Raw genomic sequence first — 19,623 nt, 5'->3', positions numbered from 1 at the left:
CAGTAGAGCTGCTCCTTGCTGTGTGACACAGAGCGAGCTGTCTCTTCAGATGCTGGGTTCTATTGCCCATGACAACCAGCCACCTCTCTGCAGCTAGAAGGTATAGCCCTCACCAAGTCACTGGACACTTATTTAAGGATTTTTTTTTTTTTGAAACAGAGTTTCTCTGTAGTCTTGGCTGGCCTTGAACTCATAGAGATCCACCTGCCTCTACCTCCCAAGTGCTAAAATTAAAGGTGTGCCACCACAGCCTTAATCTATAAAAAACTACAAAGAGAGCCAACAAGATAGCTCCACAGGAGAGCACTCCCTAACACTAAGCTTGACAGTGTGAGTTCGATCCTCAGAACGCTCATGGTGGAAGGAAGAAGTGCGTCCCAAAAGTTGTCCTCTGACCTACACACACACAAAGGCTGCTGCTGGTAGTGGTGGTGGTTGTTTTTAATGCTGGAAAGAAGCCTGCCTTGCCAGCCACATTTGTGTCTTGTTCCTTTGTCCTGTGGGAGGCCACTGTGGTACCATGGGTGTCTGTGCATCATCATTGCTTGGCCACACCCACTTCCTCTCTGAATCTGGCTCCTGTCCCACAGTGTTGACAGGTTAGAAATGGCAAGTAATTGAACAAAAGTGCTCATATTTTTTTGTGTGTTTTTTCAAAAAATATGACCTACTATGTAGCCCTGGCTGTCCTGAAATTCACAATGTAGACCAGGCTAGCCTGGAACTCGCAGAGCTCTGCCTGTTTCTGCCTTCTGAGTGCTGGCATCAAAGATGTGCACCACCATGCTCAGTACTTTTTAACCAAGCACCATTGGAAGGAATTCACGGCTGAACAAGGACTTTGGAGAAGTCATTGAGAAGGAGATGCAGGCAAACACTGGCACAGGCAACTGAGCTCTGAACAGATGCACTGAGGGGCAAGACACAGCTGCATGTGGCCGACGAACCTACCTTGTCTCAGGTTCTTGGTGTGAGCTGTCCAGATGAGCGTCTCTGTCTCCCCCCCCCCCCCCCCCCGCCCCCAACCCAGCCACAGACATCTTTCAGGCTGGCCTCTGATACCCATAATCTGCTGAATTGGCTCCCAGAGCTGAGGGTTTTCAAAGTAGATAATTTTCTGTTTTTTCCCTCTTGTGGCATCTAATTACAGCTCTACAGGTGGGCAGCTCAGCCTAGTGGATTTTAAATGAATGAAAGATGTGTCTACAAAGGCCAGCAGCTTCAGCAAGCCAGAGAAACAGCAAGTAGACACATAGGGAAGAATGAGAGAGATGACCGGGCGGTGACAGTGCACGCCTGTAACCCCAGAACTCCGGGAGGCGGAGGCAGGAAGATCTCTGTAAGTTTAAAGCCAGCCTGGTCTACAGAGTGAGTTCCAGGACAGGCAGGGCTACACCCTGTTCAACAATAGCAACGTGGCCATTGAGCTGGTTCAACAAGTAAAGAGGTCTGTAGTTAAGACTGGCTCTCAGAATTGTCCTGGATCTCTACACACATGCTGTGCTATGCATGCCTACACATACAGCATAAACAATACTTGTCATAAAGATTAACTAATTGCAACAGCGGGTAAGAAAGCACACCGGTGGCAGGAAGGATAACCGCTCATAACTCCAGCTCCAATGCCAACTTCTGAACTCTGTGGGAACCAGACATTCATATAAAAAAAACATAACCCTAACATAGAGAACACATGAGGAAGACATCTGACCCACGGCTGCCTCCATGGCTGCATGCACGCGTGTGCACTCACACACACACACACACACACACACACACACACACACACACACTGCTACCAAAAGTGTTAAATTTCTGGTTGGGCTCAAATTTGCAGCTCAGATCATTCCCCATTTGTCAGCACACCTCTCCGTTGTAGGGATGCAGGGACAAACGCATTGCCACCTGGACCGTGCCATCAGAAAACCCCAGGTGATGGAGTACAAAACAAACAGCCTTATTTCCCCATAAATAAAGGAAAATAATAGGAAAACAAGGAAAATAATAGCAGAAGAAAGGAACCCCAATAAAAGGACGCATTTCAGGGTAGGAGATCCAGCTGTGTGGTAGAGTTCTTCCCTTGCACTCTGTCCCCAACACCAAAAATAAAATAAGGTAGCAAGGGGAAGGGGCAGCAAACGAGCAACTGTAAATCCTGCTGCGGACCTTGTTTGAACCCCATAAACTAACAATATGCAAATACTGGCTAAATATTAAAGACCTGTCTTTTTTTTAAGGTGTGATACTATAATAATATGAAGGTTGGTTGGGTCTTTTTTTAAGTCTTTGTTGCTTAAAGATACCAAAATATATACAGATAAAGTGTGTCTGTCAATGTGAGCCAATGTGGGAAAAGCAGGAATGGCTATGGTGAAGTCTGTTCCCTCCTGTGCCTTCTAGCCCTCCCTAGGCGGATGCTCTTGGTCACTAAATGTCCCTGCCATGTCCCCACCTCTGCTTTCAGCGGGCCAGAGTTCAGCCGTCAGGTTTTCCTCTTGCAGTGTGCTCCCCACAGTGCTCCACGTCTGTGCCCCTCAGGTCAGATCATCCTCCTTCATGTCCCTCCCTCCCCACCCCTCATCCCCGTCTGTGTGTACTGCCCTGCCCCCATCCACGTTCTCGTATCTGTCCGCCTCAGTCCACCCTGAGCTCCCAGGAGTACCAGTTGGGTACCCTCTGTTGGTCTGGCCCTGGACAAAGTGGTCATCTCTGAAGAGTGTGGCGGTGATATGGGTTCTTGGAGCATGACAGTCTTCCTCCGCTCTGGTAGCTTAACCTGGGGACGAAGGTGCCAGAGGCAGGGCCAGTGGGTCCTGAGTTCAGGGCCTCACACTTTGAGGAATAAAGAAGGTAAACAAAGGAGTGAGTAAAGCAAGGGAAGCTTATTATGGAAAAACTAGACCTCCCGAGTGGGAGGGGTTGTCACAGCAGGAGACCTTGCTTCTGTTGGCTTGGGCAGCTCCTCTCAGCTCCAGCGATCAGAGCCCCCATCCCCAAGGCCTCACCCACTGTGGCCCAGGTACAAAGCTCTGGCAAGAGTCCCTGTGTCCTGCCCTGTCCATGGCAGGCTCACTTGGATGGCTGATGGCTGCTTCCCTGACATAGCAGGTAGGGGTGGGGTTCTGTGGTTTTTTCCCTCACCAAGCCCCTCAGGCCCTTAGGGGATTGGCCGCCTCCCAGTTCCCTCTCCCCTCTCTGTAAGATGGGTCTTGGCCTACCTGCTGGGCAGGATCTCCTGGACAGGCAGGTCTCTGTTTAGAGCCTAGTAGGGGACAGGAACATGGGAGGAAGGAGTCCTCTCAGGCTCAGGGTCCTTTGACTCTGGGTCTAGTTTTACTCTTACACTGCAGCTGTGCAAACTTCTGCTTCCTCTTTAGAGGTGAGAACATTTTCCTAGCTCACCATCAGCCTCTCTCCCTGCTCTCCCAGCTCTCTGCCTCCCCTCCCCTCCCCTTCCCTCCCATCCTCTCTCCTCTCTCCTCTCTTCTCCTCTTCCCTCTCTCCCTCCCTCCCTCCCTCTCCTCTCCATCTCAACCTCCCCACACAAACTCTTCCCCCAGGCTCTGCGTAAGTCAGAATTGTCGTGTCCCTTTCTTTTCCAGGAAACCTGGCCTTGTGACGCGCACCTGGCTTTGGAGACACTCTGGCACTTCGGGTGCCCCAAATTGTTCTTCACTCTGCCCTGGGGGTGGCTCTCTCACCGCTGCTGCCGCAAGAGGGACAAAGCAGGGACCCGACACAAGCCACAGGCTACAGGATGAAACATTCCTGTTGTGTGAAGTAGAAATGATGTCAGGCTGCCCGCCCAAACAAAGGCATCCTAAAGTTCAAGAGAAGAGGAGCCGTCCTTGGCGCCTGGTGCGTGGGCTGCAGAAAGTGATGAGCCCCCAGCGTCAGGTTTGCCAGAGTCCCACGAGGGAGGAAGGTTTGGTTTCAGTAAAACATCCCCCACATTATGTTAATATTGTTGATATAACTTTAATTGTGGTATTACTCCTGTGTGGTTTAATTTATGAGCTTGCTTTGCTTTTTTATGGTCGTAGACGAGTTATAAACTTTAGTTTGTATTTATTTAGGATTTTTTTTTAAAATATGCTTGAGAGTGAAAGTGAACCATGGCACAGTAATGCAAAACAGTTCCTCCTGGTAGATGTTCGCTGGCGCCCCCCACCTCCTCTCCAGAGGAAAATGCTAGCAATCTTTGCTTCAGCTTTGGGTCTCACCTGTCTTTGCTCCAGATCCTTGAGTGCCCTCTGGGTAGACCCTGCCTCATAGGCCCTCCCCGCCTCTCAATCACTTTCCAGTTTTTTGCCATCACACCTTCCCCCCCCAACCCCCATCCCTCACCCCCCACCCCCACCCCGGAGCCTGGGGAGGACCAAGCAAAAGGAAAGGGGCATCCAGCCCTGTAGGCAGAGCCTCCTCCATCCCGCTGATGTCTTCCTCAGCGCTTGCAGGCAGCGCTGGGCCAAGAGAGGCTCTGCCTCACTTCACTTGGCCGGTTCCCAGTTGCCCCCTCTGTTTCTGGCTTTAGCGTGTGCCAGGGCCCGGGAAGAAGTGGGAAAGGGATGGATGTAGTCCTGGCATCGGCTTGTTTAGGCAATATTACAAACAAAAATAACTTCCAGCCTTAGGGGTGGACAGGAGATTTTCAATCTTAAAGGAATCCCTGGGGACGGGGGAGGGGGGCGGGGGGGCGGGGGGGTGGTGATACAGCTCAAGGGCAGAGCGCAGGCAAAGCCGGGGCTCCATCCACTGCAGCACCGCCAAAGCAAAGGCCAGAGTCTGCACTCGATTTGTTGATTGTGGTGTGGGGTCTTGCTAGGGACCTTGTTCTTCTTCTTGTGGTTGGAAACCCTTGGAGGGTCTTAAGCAAAGACCGTGGCGTGCCCTAGGATTCGTTTTCAAAAGACTTCCATAGAGAAAGCATCTTCATCAGGGTGGGCCGTAGTGATTCTACAGACCCCTTGGGGCATGCCAGTTAGAAAACAGGGACAAAATATTTTATGCACTTACTGAAAGACAGAAATATTTTAAAAGATAGAGGTCAAAGAAAATCTATTCTTGGAAATCTACTACTAAAAGGGGGTAACCCCCCCCTAAACCTGGAGTAAGTGGAAAACTGCAGCCTTGCCCCTTTAGGATGTGGACGGGGAGACTCTGCGGGTGAGAGAACCGCAGCGTGTGTAAGACTCAAATCCTAGAGCAAATCTATTGGCAACCTCAGCCTAATGACAAAAACAGTCAAGGACCTGAGAACCTCGCGGCAGTGTGCCCTGGACTAGGAAGAGTAAAGGATCCTGCCGCCTTGTATAAACTGACTGAGCGAAGGCCCGGTCCTGTGCTTGGCTCTAGGAGCAGCAGGGCAGCAGGCAGGCTCGCCAGCTGGTGCAACACCAGCAAATGTGGAAGTCCCCAGCGAGTGGACATTGGGGAGGGGCGTGTCAGATTCTGAACACAAACTTCCCAGACCCTGGGTGGACAACCGAGTTCTAGGTGTTCAGGAAGACTCCAGAAAGCCATGCCAGAACAATAGAAACTGCCCTGTCCGTAGGACAGTCGCTGCTGCCCACTGCAGCCGTGATGGGCTACACAGTGACTCCCTCCACAGTCAACAGTCCTCAGTGCAGGGAGGGGGAAGGGAGGGAGGAGGCAGAAACAGGAGGGAGGAAAGAGGAAGGATTACTGCAATATCTCGAAATCAAACTGAAAAGAAAAGGAGGGGCAGGGAGGCAGCTGCCAGGGAGTGGGCATAAATTGACAACAAAGACTTCAAAAGGAGTTTTACAAATATGGCAAAAAGGAAACTATGTTGAAAGACAAAGGAAAGAGTAATTGTAATGACTGAAGAGAAAGGGATTCTCAACAGAGAGATGTGAATAGGTCTATGTCCATGGAAACTACAAAGATTTTTTTTTTAAGTACAATAATTGAATTGAAAAGCCCCAGGTTGGGATCGACAGTAAAATTCAGGGGGGAAAAAATGCAGAAAAAAGTACAAGTGACTCTGAAGACAGATTAGCACTAATGCTACCTGATTTGAAGAACGGCAGGGGTGAGGGGTGGGGAGTGGGCGTAGCAAATGGACCCTGGGCACCCAGAGGATAATATCAACATTTCCAAAGTAGGTGTGATTGGCGCAACAGAAGGAGAAGAGCAGAGATGAGGGCAAAAAGGGCTGTTTGAATACATACTGGCCCAAAACTTCCCAAGGCTGAATATTTTTTAAAAGACAAATCTTTAAAAACTAAAAATCTAAACACATCTTCATTGGGATAAGCAGAAAGAAAACCAAGTCTAGTCACAGAATAGCCAGACATAAAAGCCCGAGAGAGAGAGAGAGAGAGAGAGAGAGAGAGAGAGAGAGAGAGAGGAATCTTGACAGCAGCCATTAACGACCAAAGCTGCCTGACACTGAAGGACTGCGGTAGAGTTAAGATCCATGGCCAGTGACTCCAAAATAAGGGGACCACAAGACACTGGACCACACCCAAAGGAGGTGATGGCCTGCGCTGGAGATCTGCAGGTCAATAAAAGACTAAAGGAAGCTCTTTAGGTGGAAGGATTCAAGATCTAAGGAAGCCAGTTTGGATACTGCATCAGTGTTCCTGTGCGTGCGTGCGTGCGTGCAGCTTGACAGTGTGCATTTGTATACATGTGTGGGAATATTAGATGCTGGTAACCAGAATTGGAAAGAAATGGAAGCACATCACTGCAACGTCCCTAGATGTTACTTACCACAGTCCACTAATGCTAAGTAGACTCTGATAAGATAGACGTCTGTATGCATGTGAAGTGCGTCTAAGCATATTAGGATGCATGTGGTAACTTCTGGAGCAATCGCTAAAAAGTAAGAGAAGCAGAGACCAGGGGATCTGCGGCTAGAGGCCAACCTGGGCTTCATAGAGAGACCCATCTTCAGGCCGAGAGTAGAATCTTGTCCCCGCAAACACAAGTGGAGGACATATTCCAATCCAAAGGCAGAGATAGCCCAGACTACCACAAGAAAGAGCTACTTCTCTGCTGTGTGTAAGAGACATGTCTAACTACAAAGACACAACCGGGGCAGATGGGAAAGGATGGCCTGAGAGAAAGAGGTCTGACAAGGCTGAATAGCCATAAAGAAGAATGTCCCCAATTGACAACAAAAATCTCAGTGCATTGAATCTGTGAGAATAACAAATACACATTTGCAATGGACACAGTGTGTTCTGTATGAACTATTATTCAATAAAGTTGTTTTTTTTTTTTTAAATACAAGCCAAATGTGGTATGTTCGCCTGCAATCTCAGCACTTGGGGAGTAGAGTCAGGAAGATTAGAAGTCAAGGTCATCCTTGGGTATAGAGTACAAGACCAAGCTTGGGCTCCATGAGACCTTATCTCAAGTAATATGAAAGAACAGAGAAGGAGTGAAGAAAGGGGAAAGTAGTGGATGCTGAGGAGGATGAGTAGCCAAGGAGTTATAATAAGTCAGGCAATTGCTTCCTTAGACTGGGATGGGGGTTAGTGGGGCCTGGAGAGCAGAGGGCAGGCGGGGTACACACACACCATGAGCTCAGGGTAGGATTGGGAGACGTGGCAAGGAGAGGTATGGTGCTAGTGTTACAGTAGTCTTGTTTGGAGCTCTTCGAGGGGCAGGACGGGGGGTTGGGGGTAAGGAGAGCCTTAGGAAAATCTGGTTCTCTGGCCTAGGTGGAGACCCATCAAGCTACCTAAAACACAAAACAGTTCATTCAGCTGGGCAGGTCAGTCACCAGACCAAGGGACCGCCCTTAGGAAGGTGGATCTACGTTAAACCATGCTGAAGAGAACGGGAGGAATAATTATCCCTTTAAAGAGACACTAGACTTTTCTTTCCAGAATTCCTGCCCTGGACATAGACTTTCCATAGCCTCCGTGAGTTCTGCTGGGTGCCTGCTTGTCTGAGCCAGAACTCAGAAAGACCCAACTTTTCCCTTTTCTTTCCGATGCTTGCCGGGGCCGCGGTCTGCTTTCTGTTCAGGTGCCTTGTTGCAAAGCTCTCCTCTGTTCTGAGGTCCTCCCAACCGTGCAGCCGTTTGTCCGACATGTGGCTGTCCTCCAAGCTGGCTTAATTCGAATTGTATGGCCTTTTCTCTTTCTCTTTTCCTTCCTCCTTTGGGCAGCTGCCAAGACTCGCAGCTTGCCCCACTGAAGTTTTTCTTTTTAAACTCTAATAAAATTGTCCTCAAGCTTCCTTTTTTAAGGCTGTTGTTAAAATTATTTTGCTAACAAGACTCAAGACCCCAAAAGGGGACCCAGATTTCCCTGGGAAAATATGGTGTCCCTGCCAACACTACCCAACATTTCCAGTAACATTGACAGCTGCTAAACGTGCAGGCAGAAGTTCCTGGGAGAGACTGCTGATGGGAGAAGTAATTCAGAGATTCAGTTCAAACTGAGCCGCGAGCATCCTCCAGAGAGGAGGAAGAGGAGGAAGAGGAGGAGGAGGAAGAGGAGGAGGAGGAAGAGGGAAGAAGAAAAAGAAGAAGAAAGAAAGAAAAAAGAGGTCTCCTGGGGACCAAGAAGGAATGATCTGACAGCTAAAAGCTGAAGAGTCCAGAGGAAAAGGTAGAGGCACCAGGGTTCTAGCTACTTAGGGAGATCAAGGCCAGAGGAACGCCTAGGAGTTCAAGGCCAGCCTGGGTAACGTCGCAAGGCTCAACGGAAAGAAAGGATATTCTTGTGAGAAAAGGGACTGCCAACAACGAAGAGTCAGATCAGAGGATGGGGTTGAGTGTCCAGCCAGGGGATGGCAGGCAGAAGGATTGGGATTTGTGACTTGTACCCGACCTTTGGCCAGTCATGCTCACAGGAAGCAAGCAACTAGAAAACGTCTCTGCTCGGCCTCAGTGACCACCCTCTGTTGCACAGTCTTTGGGTACCAACCCCCTGGGGCTCCTGGCTTGTGGCTTAGGAGAGGGCAACTGCCCTGCATGTGTGGGAGCTCCAGACACCAAAGTGATCAGCAGAGTGTGGGGTGCGGGGGATGAAGAGCAGTTGAGTTTTCCTTTGGTGGGTTGTCCTGCGTGACTCCGGGAAACACCCAAGAGCTGACTGAGAGGAAGTCCCGAGAGGGGAAGGCTGGCTCCTCAGAAGCTTTCTCACATCCCTAGGGGCCAAGCACAGAGCTGGGCTGGAGGTAGCTGTGCTGCCTAAGGCTGAGCAAGGCTGGGTAAGAAAGGGTGCGCAGGGCCTCAGGATTCCCACCCAGAGCCACTCACTTGAGCCTTGCTCAGTTTGTTTCCTCCAGCCTGTACGCCTGGGGACTTCATCGCCACGTGCTATCCAGCTGCAGAGGCCTAGGGCAGCACATCTGCTCCCTCAGAGGCCCTGCTCCCCTCCCAGTCCCTCCCAGCCTCAGGACTGCCCTCAGAAGTGCTCTCCCAGCATGGGGAGGCCTAAGAGGGGAGGTGCATGCACGTGGGCTGAGTGGTGTGAGGCTGTGGAAAGCACACATAGAGAGGCTCCCAGCAGACAGGCAAGCCTAGGGCGGCCTGGGATGAGATCGTCCGTCCGTGCTTAAGGTCACAAGATCTGCTGCCCGAGAAAGTTTTTCAGGTCCAAGCAAGCAAGGTTAGGCATCCCTTGGGTTGATCCAGGGCGGATAGAATCTGTGAACCTGACCTTATACAATGCAAAGTGCCCTTGTTGAGAGAGAGAGAAAAAATGGTGCCTCCCGTTTCGTCTATTGCAGAGACACTGTGTCTGGACAAGATGTCTAGGAATGTCAGGATGCCTGGGCATGGATTCTGGAGGCTGCTGATCAGACACGGTTTGTTATTTGTAGAACGGCCATTGAGTCTACCTGCAACCCAAGAGTCGATGAATGATTTCCCAGAAACTCGAGTCTTTATAGAGCAGGTCCGTGGTGGAGGGCAGCCCCACACTGAGAGTGTACCCACGAGAACCGGATCTCCCACTCGGAGTTTGCTCGATCAGAAGGTGGGAAGAACTTTTCACAGGTGGTGTCTGGCTCTAGCCAACTCAAGCACCGTGACCCCACCACTGCGCCCCTGTACCCACCACGAGCCAGCATCTTGTAGAGCATGCTGATGCTGAGATGGCATGGCCCTGCCACCTCAGTGGCACTGGGCTCAGGAGGGGATTATCCCTGAAGCCATTCCTCACGAGAACGGGCAGCCACGACAGACCTGTACACACAAGTGACCATGGCCACATTAATGCATCGTCTGACCCCCAAGGGAGAACTCAGATGGGCTACCTGGGTCTCAAAGCTGTAGCCGTTCCCAAGAGGATGGGGTCTGAAGCACTCGGGGGAAAGGTGATGTTCCTGCAGTTTCCTGAAACCTAATCATATAAACCCATCACTGGTACCCACCCTGTCCACCTCTCGGGAAAGGAGCCTGAGTGGGTGAGGGGCCTGAAGCTCAGGGCCATTGGCTGCTTGGGAAAGCCCCTGCAGACCTCCACCAGCTCAGCTTCTCCCAGCCCCTCCCTGCTCAGTGCCCTCCACGGCTCCCCATTGCCTTCTGGTAAAGGCAGGCACTGGGGGCTTCATCCGTAGCTCCCCAGTATACCGAACTGTTTCTGGGAGAACAAAGCTAGGGAGGCATTGGTGACCTTCAAACACAGTAAGGATGATGGGCCATAAGCGGTGCCCATGGGTGGCTACAGACACAGGGCATTGATAATATTTGAAGACACCCTGGGTATCTACCAGAGAGATGGGACTTGTGGGTGGAGCAGTGCCCTGATGCCAGTGGAGGTGCCAGGGCCAGGCCCCTCCTCCTGAGGAAGTCTTCTTTAGAGACTTCCTGTAGGGCTGCGGGGGAGTGGGAGAGGTCAGGGACACTGGAAAGGACTTCCAGTTCTAACCTCCTACTCCTGAGCTGAAGGGCCATCCCTGTCTGTCCTTGGCTGGCTTTGTGGCCCTGGGGGAATACCTTAACCTCTCCAGGATCTGGTGTCCTCATCTTTAAATCAGAAGAAACTGTGTTTTGCCCCCCATGCTTTGAGAGAAGCGAATAGAACAGACGCTGGGGCGAAGCTGAGAAAGGGGCCTCCGCGCCCTGGAGGTGAAGCCCATGAGTGTCTCTGGCCTACCTCACAGGCTCTATGGTCCTGGTCCTGGTCCTGAGAATTTTACAAACTCAGGTGGGCCTTGGTACCTTCCCTAAGCACCACAAATTCGCCCACTTTTAGCCCTGGCTGCTGCAGAATGACAAAGTGTGGAAGGTGCCGAGTCAGGGCCTTGTACGCTGCTCCCTCCCGACCTCATCTCCCTAGCAGGCACCTCTCCTTACTCTTGTGCTTTCCAAACTGATCTCTCCTCCAGACACCTCCTTCCGTTCCTGGGGTCAGAGAAAGTGTCCTGTGGCCAGGGTTCCCACTGCATCTGCACAGGGAAGGTGCCAGGCAGTGTCCCTGCACAGGCTCCCACTCAGAAGAGTAACTAGGGGCTGGAGAGATGGCTCAGAGGTTAAGAACACTGGCTAATCTTCAAAAGGTCCTGAGTTCAATTCCCAGCAACCATATGGTGGCTCACAACCATCTATAATGAGATCTGATGCCCTCTTCTGGTGTGTAGGCCTATCCAGGCAGAATACTGTATAAACAAACAAATCTTTAGCTGGGTGTGGTGGTATGTCTTTAATCAATCCCAGCACTTGGGAGGCAGAGGCAGGTGGATCTCTGCGAGTTCGAGGCCAGCCTGGTCTACAAAGTGGGTTCAGGAAACAGGAAATGATGTCTTGAAACCCCCCACCCCGCCCCCTCCCCCCAAAAAAGGAGTAATTGGGCCACATCACACACACCAAGGTTGTCTCCTTGGAGGAGAACGTTCCATACGGAAGGTTCCCAGTGCTCTGTGCAGGCCTACAAAGCCCACCTGGTCCTCTCACTTCATTTGCATTCTGAACAGCATCCCAAAGTTGGCAAAGGATGAGCGCGACTCTCCTTTGGATCTCCAGATGCCCACATCCTCCAGGGTGCACCTCCACACCCGATTCTATAGACGACAAAACCCTGGCTCAGAGGAAGGGGTGCATAGCCAAAGACCCCAGGTGGTGAAGGCACATCTCTCATGCAGCATTTTCCCACACCTCATGGAGAGCCAGGGAGCCTGGAGGGGCCTGGGGTCTGGCAAGGACCCCAAAGTCTGAGTGTGTGGTTAGGGGTTGATGAGTCTGGAAACATGCTAAACAGTGCGGTTCCTGGGGCAAAGGAACATTTCCTAGCACAGTGATTGGCAGCAGCACAATCTCCCCCAACCCCCCCCTACACACACACACACACACACACACACACACACACACACACACCCTTCATGAGGGGTGATGGAGCAAAAAAGAGCTGGGAAAACAGCCTGAGCAGACAGGACTGGCTCCCTGTGGGACTGGGCATAGGCAGACTGTCAGCTAGGAAAACGGCTGTGCCTTTGTGTTCACACAGCACACAGAGCGTGGGCAGGGGCAGCTAGAAACCAGATCCCCAAGTCCTGGTTCTGCCTGCTCTTTAGTCTCCTGTGCCCATCCTCCATGGTCCCAATTATGTCAAGCCGATGGTACCTGGGCCCTTGGGACAGAGGTCACACTGGCTCTGGGAGGCTACTTGGTGTTGAGAACTTTTCTTGTGTCCTCTTCTGCCATAGGGGACCCTGCCTGGGTGCCCTCCCAAGGCCCACAAGGGAATACTGAGGCCCCTTTGTAATCTGTAAGGGGCAGGGCTTATGAGGGTCCCTGTAGATTGAAGCAATGGAGCCCTTTCTCTCCTCTGGAGACCTGGTCTCCCTCATGCTTAGATTTCAGCCTCTATCATCCACCCATCCACCCATCCACCCATCCACCCATCCCTCCATCCACCCATCCACCCATCTACCCAGCAGCTGCCATGCCCTGCCTCAGGAGCCGCCACTAAAGTAGGCACGGCACCACCCAGGGCAGGCCCTGGAAGCCCTGAGATGTGACTGGGGTCTCTTGCATTCCATTTTCAAGATATGGAAACAGACTCAGAAAGGAAGAGGAGAGAGGGAGGACGATGTAAGTGACCTCCAGACCCCAATGCCCCATTGCTTCCCCTGACCTGGCTGTTTCTGTTGCTGTCCTGCCTGCCACGTGTAGGCAGGACCCAACTGCCACCTCACAGGCCAGGCAGCCGGCCTCTGCTGGCCCTACGTCCCAGGCTGGGTGAGTCTGGGGTGCTGGGGTCTAGGAGACCCTCCGCTGCTCCCCAGCACTGTGATATTATCTCTGGCCGCAGCCCAGCCTGGAGCAGGATACGGCTTTCATCACCTCCCTCCCTTCAAACCCACGTGGGCTGTCAAAGTTTCTCACGCAAAGATCAAGGGGGCCCCCGGGCGGAGGGTCCCCCAGCTGAGCCTCCTCCTCGAGACAGTCACAGGCCCTGAAGTGGGAGAGAGCTGGGCAGTGTGTGAGAGCGACTGGGTCGCATGGTGACTCACCCAAGGCTCCCTTTCCTCTGCTCCCCTCTGTCCACAATCTTAGATGTCTGTTCAAGGAATTTTTGGCGTTAGTGATTTATTTAGACTCCACTCTTTCCACTGCCTGGCGGGTGACAGACCCCACTCTCCCATCCCAACCCCAGAGCCCAGGCTGTTTTCATCTCCAGCGGGCAGCCCTGGCCCTGCTCCAGGCCAGCCAGATGGGAGGTGCACCTCAAGGAACCCCAGAGTCCCACACCCAGGCACCCCGGTAGGCCCTGGTGGCCTGTGAATTGTCCTCAGTCCTACTGGGCTCCTAGGGAGGGTTTGGGGGGAAGAGGCTGGGGTGCGTGACAATAGGCAGCATTCTGGAGCGGATCCTTCCAGCCGCTGTCCCCAGTGAACTGATGACTTTGAGGGACCAAGAGAAAGAGAGCTCCACCCAGCCCCCATGGATGCTCATACACACACACACACACACACACACACACACACACACACACACACACTTAGGCGACTTGAGATCTCCCAGAAAAGGGCTGGCCTCCAGCTATCGGGATGAATTGGCTTTGCTGCTCTCATGATGCGGTCTCAGACTTCACAGGAGGCACAGTTGCATTCCACAGCCATTGGAGGCAGGACACTCCACACAAGGGTTGCCCAGTCTCAGAGCACTTGGTAATGCCTAGCCTGCCCCTTAGCCCCTCCTCAGCCTGATGGGCACCAGGAGGGGGCTGGGTGGCCCCGCAGCACCACTTGCTGCCGCAGAGCACCTTGGGACGAGGCACGGGTAGACTTGCCTGGGGTAATGGCTCAGCACCAGTTTCCTCCTGAGGCGTGTGGTCTCGAAAGGCAGCTGGCATTTTCCTGGCTTGTCATCCTCTCAGCTGATTCCTCAAGTGGCATAGGAGAGGGGGCTACTGACCAGAGGAGGAAACTGAGGCCCATCGGGCATGGGACTGGTCTCATGGGCCAGTCACTCACTCATCCTGTGGGTACCTGTTTCTCCTTGTCCTGACAAGGAGTAGCTCACTAAGTCTTCCCTCTTCTGGTCAGCCACAGCATACCTCACCTCCAATGCCCTGTGCAAGGCCAGGTGCCTGGTAACAGAACTGGCTTGTATCAGACCCTGTGACAACAAAATGTACACCTGGGTGCATGCTGTGAGCAGGGTGCTAAGTCAGGGCCCTCACACACCTCCCTTCCATCAAATCTCAGGGTCACTGGGGAGATGTATATAAACAAATGCACAGATGAACCGTCTCCCTCTCAGAGATAACCCCAAGGGAGGGCCTCGGGGTACTCTGGGTCAGCCCTCTGCACCCTCCCAACCCAGCCTACGGTGCTGAGGGGATCTGAAACTGGCCCTGCTCTGTGGGACCCTCTGCAAGCCTGGTCGTCTGTTCCCCCTATGTGTGTGCCTGCTAGGGTGGCAGCTTTAGGGTCAGGCACATTTGGGTTTGGATCTTTCCGGCAATGGATGCTCAGCTCAGGTCTCAGCACTGTGTTTTATAAGCTGTGTGGCTGTGGGCCAGTCACCTCCCCTCTGTGAGCATAGGGCTCCTCGTGTGTGGCACAGGCTCACGGGGGATGTTCTGAGGACAAGTTGTTTGTGCCTCAGGAGCACTCGGTCAGTCGATGACATGTGGCACGCAGGTGCTCCTGTCAGCCGTTCCACAGCTGTGGTGGCCGTTAGCGCCTAAGGCTCGGACTCCTCTTCAGTGATAAAATCTGCGATGAAGGCCTGGGGTTGCTATGGGAGCATCTGTGGCAAGGTTTCCTGGGAGGACATGGTGAGAACCTCCGTCTTCTACACCTGTGAATTGAAGAGACTACATCTCCTGATGACTCCGGTGGGATGGTGGAAGTCATGAGATAGAAAATAAAATCATAGCTGGGAAGTGGTGGCCCCCACACACCTTTAATCCCAGCACTTGGGAGGCAGAAGCAGGTGGATTCCTGAGAGTTCAAGGCCAGCCTGGTCTATAGAGTGAGTTCCAAGACAAACAAGGCTACACAGAGAAACGTTGTCTCAAAAAATCAAACAGACAACAACAAATAAGTCACAACAGGCCCAAAGAACCAGAGAAAGACAGTGGTTTGTCCCAGGTCACATAGCAGCATGGGCTGGTTTGGGGTTGCAGTCTACACTCTCTGACCCCTGACTTTAAATTTGCGTGTGAGTGTGTGTGTGTGTGTGTGTGTGTGTGTGTGTGTGTGTTGTGTATGCAGTGTGTGGTGGACATGCACATGCAGGTATGTGTGAGTGTGGGACATGACACACATGTAGTGTGCAGAGGACAACCTTGAGACTTCCGTCCTGTTTGAGGTAGGGTCTCGTGAGCACTGTGCCTGCCACTGGCCAGGATTCTCCTGGCTACCTCCCAGCTCCCAGCAAGGGTGCTAAGACTATAGATCCCAGAGCAGGTTCCTAAGGCCTCTAGGGCCTGCCTGATTATCAGTGAACCTTCCAGAGTGCAGATAGTGTTGATGAGTCAAGTGGGACTGAGCAGAGCAGGAGCCAGAGGGTGGGAAGATAGGACAGGTGACAAGAAGCAAGTGTGTGTGTGTGTGTGTGTGTGTGTGTGTGTGTGTGCCTATGTGTGTGCATGTATGTATATGTGTGTGTACATGTGTGTATACATATGACTGTGCAAGCATATGTGTATACATGTGTCATGTATATATGTGTGTATGTATGCATGTGTATGGGCATATGTATATGTGTGTTTGTGTGTGAGTGTTTGTTCATGCATGTCTGACATGTGCATGTGTACATATGTGTGTATGTACATGTGCAGGCCTCTTTCCTGAGCTAGCACACAGGTACAGGGGACCCATCATAGAATTGGGAGAAGTTGGCAACTGTGCACCTTTCCCATGTCACTCTGAGTCTCTGGGTTCAGCATTTCCTTGTTGCTTTTATAAACTAAGGGGAACACAGACCTGGGGGAGTGGGGAGGGGTGCTGGCTGTTGGGAGCTCTCTGAAGGTTTGTTGACTGCATGAGGGAAGGGAATAACAGGCTGTCTGTGCCAGAGCCCTGACCACTGAGCATGTGCTCATGAACGTGTCCCCAGCCTTCCTCCACACCCACAGGCTGGCTAGGTGGCACACCGGGAGGCCTGGTCTTGAGTCTCCTTTCCACGCAGCCTTTCGTGGTCAGGCTCACAATGGAGAGAGGAGATGAGACGTCTGGCCCACCCTGCAAACCCCACAGGAGCCCAGCTATTCACTGGAACAGTGAGGGGTGAATTCTTGGCGGCTTCAAGACCCTGCGAATCAGAGAGGCAGCTCCACCTCAGTCTGGTTTTGATCAGCTCCAACAGAACAGGCGGCTTGTTGAAGCTGAGGGGAGGAACTCTTTTCTGGAAGCACATCAGTCTCTCCTACCTCAGGGCTGGCTGGCCAGGCCCTTGGGAGCAGTGAGCCCCACCTACCCAGTTCACAGACAAGGAGACAGGGGCTCGACAGACTCCTCAGGGAAGCCTGAGCTGGCAGGGCATCCTCTGAGCTGATGGAGACCATCCCTCCCCACTCCTTTCTATCATTTCTCCCTAATCAATCTGGAAGTTTCCCCTGGATTCACATCTCTGTTGTGTTTAAGGCAGGGCACACAGACAGAAGAGACCCAAGGGCTTGGTGTAAAATGGATCTAGTTGTAGGGACAGTTCCATGATGAGGCCATTCCCAGCTGGAGTCCAGCACACAAGACGTGTCTAGCTGACCTCTGCCCGGCCTCCTCCTCAGGCCTCTCCTGAGCTGCTCTCCCAAGGCCCAGCCACCAGCTGGGATCAACATAGCCAGTGTCAGCTCAGCTGTTAGCCTTACCCTCCAAGCCCTTTGGTCTGCCGCTGCCTGTGGCCACAGCCTGAGCTCTCATGGACACCGGGGTCTTGCTAGGAAAACCCAGGTCTCTTGCACAGGCCCTGGGTCTCCTCACCCTCATGCACCCACACCTGGCTTCAGCTTGCCTGGCCTCCATGTCCACACTTAGCTTTCTGTCCACTCACGCTGCCCTTTCCTCAGCCTCCAGAAGGCCCCCCCTCCTGTAGTCAGGTTCAGAACATCAGGTCCAATCCGGTCTAATCCAGCCTAGGATGGTGAGACGGGTGCTAGGGGGTCCATATGTGGAGCCAATGAAGCTTGGAGGGACCCAGACTCTTGCTAGCCTTCGTGAGTTTGGACCTGTTTTCCCATCTGCCCACACAAACACTTCTAGGCCTCAAGAGCATCGCAGAGAGAGAGAGAGAGAGAGAGAGAGAGAGAGAGAGAGAGGTGTGACTAGAGGCAAGGTAACAAGGCTTGCGTTTAACTGAGACTCCAGAGGGCCACTCCACTCTAGCTGCTACATGTAGAGAGCCACAGAAATGCCACACCTAGCAGGACCACTGAGGACCCTTACGGCATTCCCTGGCAGCCTTTAGCTAACATGGAAAGAACAGCAGCCCAGCCCCCACTTTGTGGAAAAGCTATCTAGTGCTCACATGCCCTCCTACAGAGCTGGGTCAGCCTCCGCGCCCCAGAGACCTTGCAAAGCTTCTAGTCCCTCTCCCTTACAGGCAGGTTGGGAGCATCCTGGCTCAGGCCACAAGGGTGGGGTAGGAAGCTCAGCTGCCCCCACCATTGTGTGATCCCCCCACCCCAGAATCCCTGTCTGTTCCGGGGTCCACTTCTCATCTGGAAAATGGAAGAGGGGTGGCTGAGGGGCTGACAAGCCGCTGGCTCACGGTGTGGCCACCTTGAGGGGCTGTGGGAACTTCAGGAAACCTTTGGCTGCCCTCACCTCCCTTGGGATCTCTATGCATGGCTTCTTCCAAGCATTGATTAACAGCTGGGTCACACCTGTCCTGCAGATGTCGGCTCCCCGCTACCCCACTGGGTCCTCTGTGTGTGTGTGTGTGTGTGTGTGTGTGTGTGCGCGCGCGCACGCGCACTGGAAAGCATTATGTGGAGCCAAGGAAAAGGCTAGCTCTTCTAGACTCACAGAGGACCCTGGGAGTCTTTGTTCCATATGTACCTTGGCTTTCTTGGGTCCTGAGCAGGGTACCTCAGGGTAAGCTCTGTAGTTGAAGACCTCTAGGTTGTAGCTGTAGCAAGATGTCCCTTGCTCTCTATGTGGGCTGCTTAGCAAGCCTGCTTTAGGCACAGGTTGACTTCTGGCATGAGGTGTGATCCATCTAAGGGAAACGGCTGGAGGAAGGTTTGCTGAGGCAAAGGAACTGAGGTCAAGGTAGGGCTGGGGGTGGGGGGTGGGCATAATCTGGTGTCCAGGGTCTAATTAGGGCAGGAACTGTGGCTTCCGGGGAGTCAGCACACAGCAATTCCCTGTGTCCCTGTGGGGAGGTGGGGAAGCAGGAGCTGGGGGAACCAGCCAAGGTCCCCCAGTGTGGGGCCAAGGACAAGCTCTTCTTGGGGTGGGCTCTCCACTCTGCTTACTGACTGACTCAGCTGGAGGGCTGGGCTGCAGGAGAGGATCTGGGAACAATTTGATAATTAGACAAAAGGTCTTGACGAGCAGCTTCCATGGAGTCTGTTAGGAGCCAAGGAGAGGTCTGTGGTGAGGGCCCCTCAGCTGCCTGAAGAGCACAGTAGGGTGCCCCGGTGGGAGGGACACAAGAGGCTTCAGGAGAGGGGTGGCTCAGGGATGAGCCTTGTGGAGCAATTCTTCCATGATAACCTTGCTGTGGTCAAAGGGTGGAGGGAGCTGAGCTTGGAGGGATGGGAGGTTAGTTCAGGATGCTGGCTCCCAGCCAGCCTGCACCCCCAGAAGCCATAAGTTTCCTGCTCTGACCCCACGTTGCCCACCACCACCACCACCAGATGGTGCAACCTACATTCTGGGACCAGGGACCTTGCCATGAGGTAGGTGCAAGCAGGGCTTGTGGACATTCTAGGGCACTGGATAGGGGGTCCCGAGCTGGGCAGAAGGGTCACCTTTAGGAGCAGTTTCCCAATGGTGGGGTACAGAGACTGGGAGGACGTTAAGTGGCCAGGCCACCCTGAGATGGACCTCCCATCCCACCTGTACTCTGTAAATGACAGGCGCTCCATGAACCCCGAGGGATCCTGGGATCCTGGAATGCCCCTAAAACCTTCTCTGAACAGCCCCCAGCCACTTTGGAGGCTATTTCTGTCCCCTCATGATCTAGATTGAGGAGTAGCTGGGCCCAGGGGATCTTCCCTGGAGAGCCCCTGCCTC

Source organism: Acomys minous, assembly GCF_964271855.1.
Source record: "Acomys minous genome assembly, chromosome: 2".
NCBI classification, from domain to species: domain Eukaryota; kingdom Metazoa; phylum Chordata; class Mammalia; order Rodentia; family Muridae; genus Acomys; species Acomys minous.
This window is presented reverse-complemented; position numbering follows the sequence as displayed.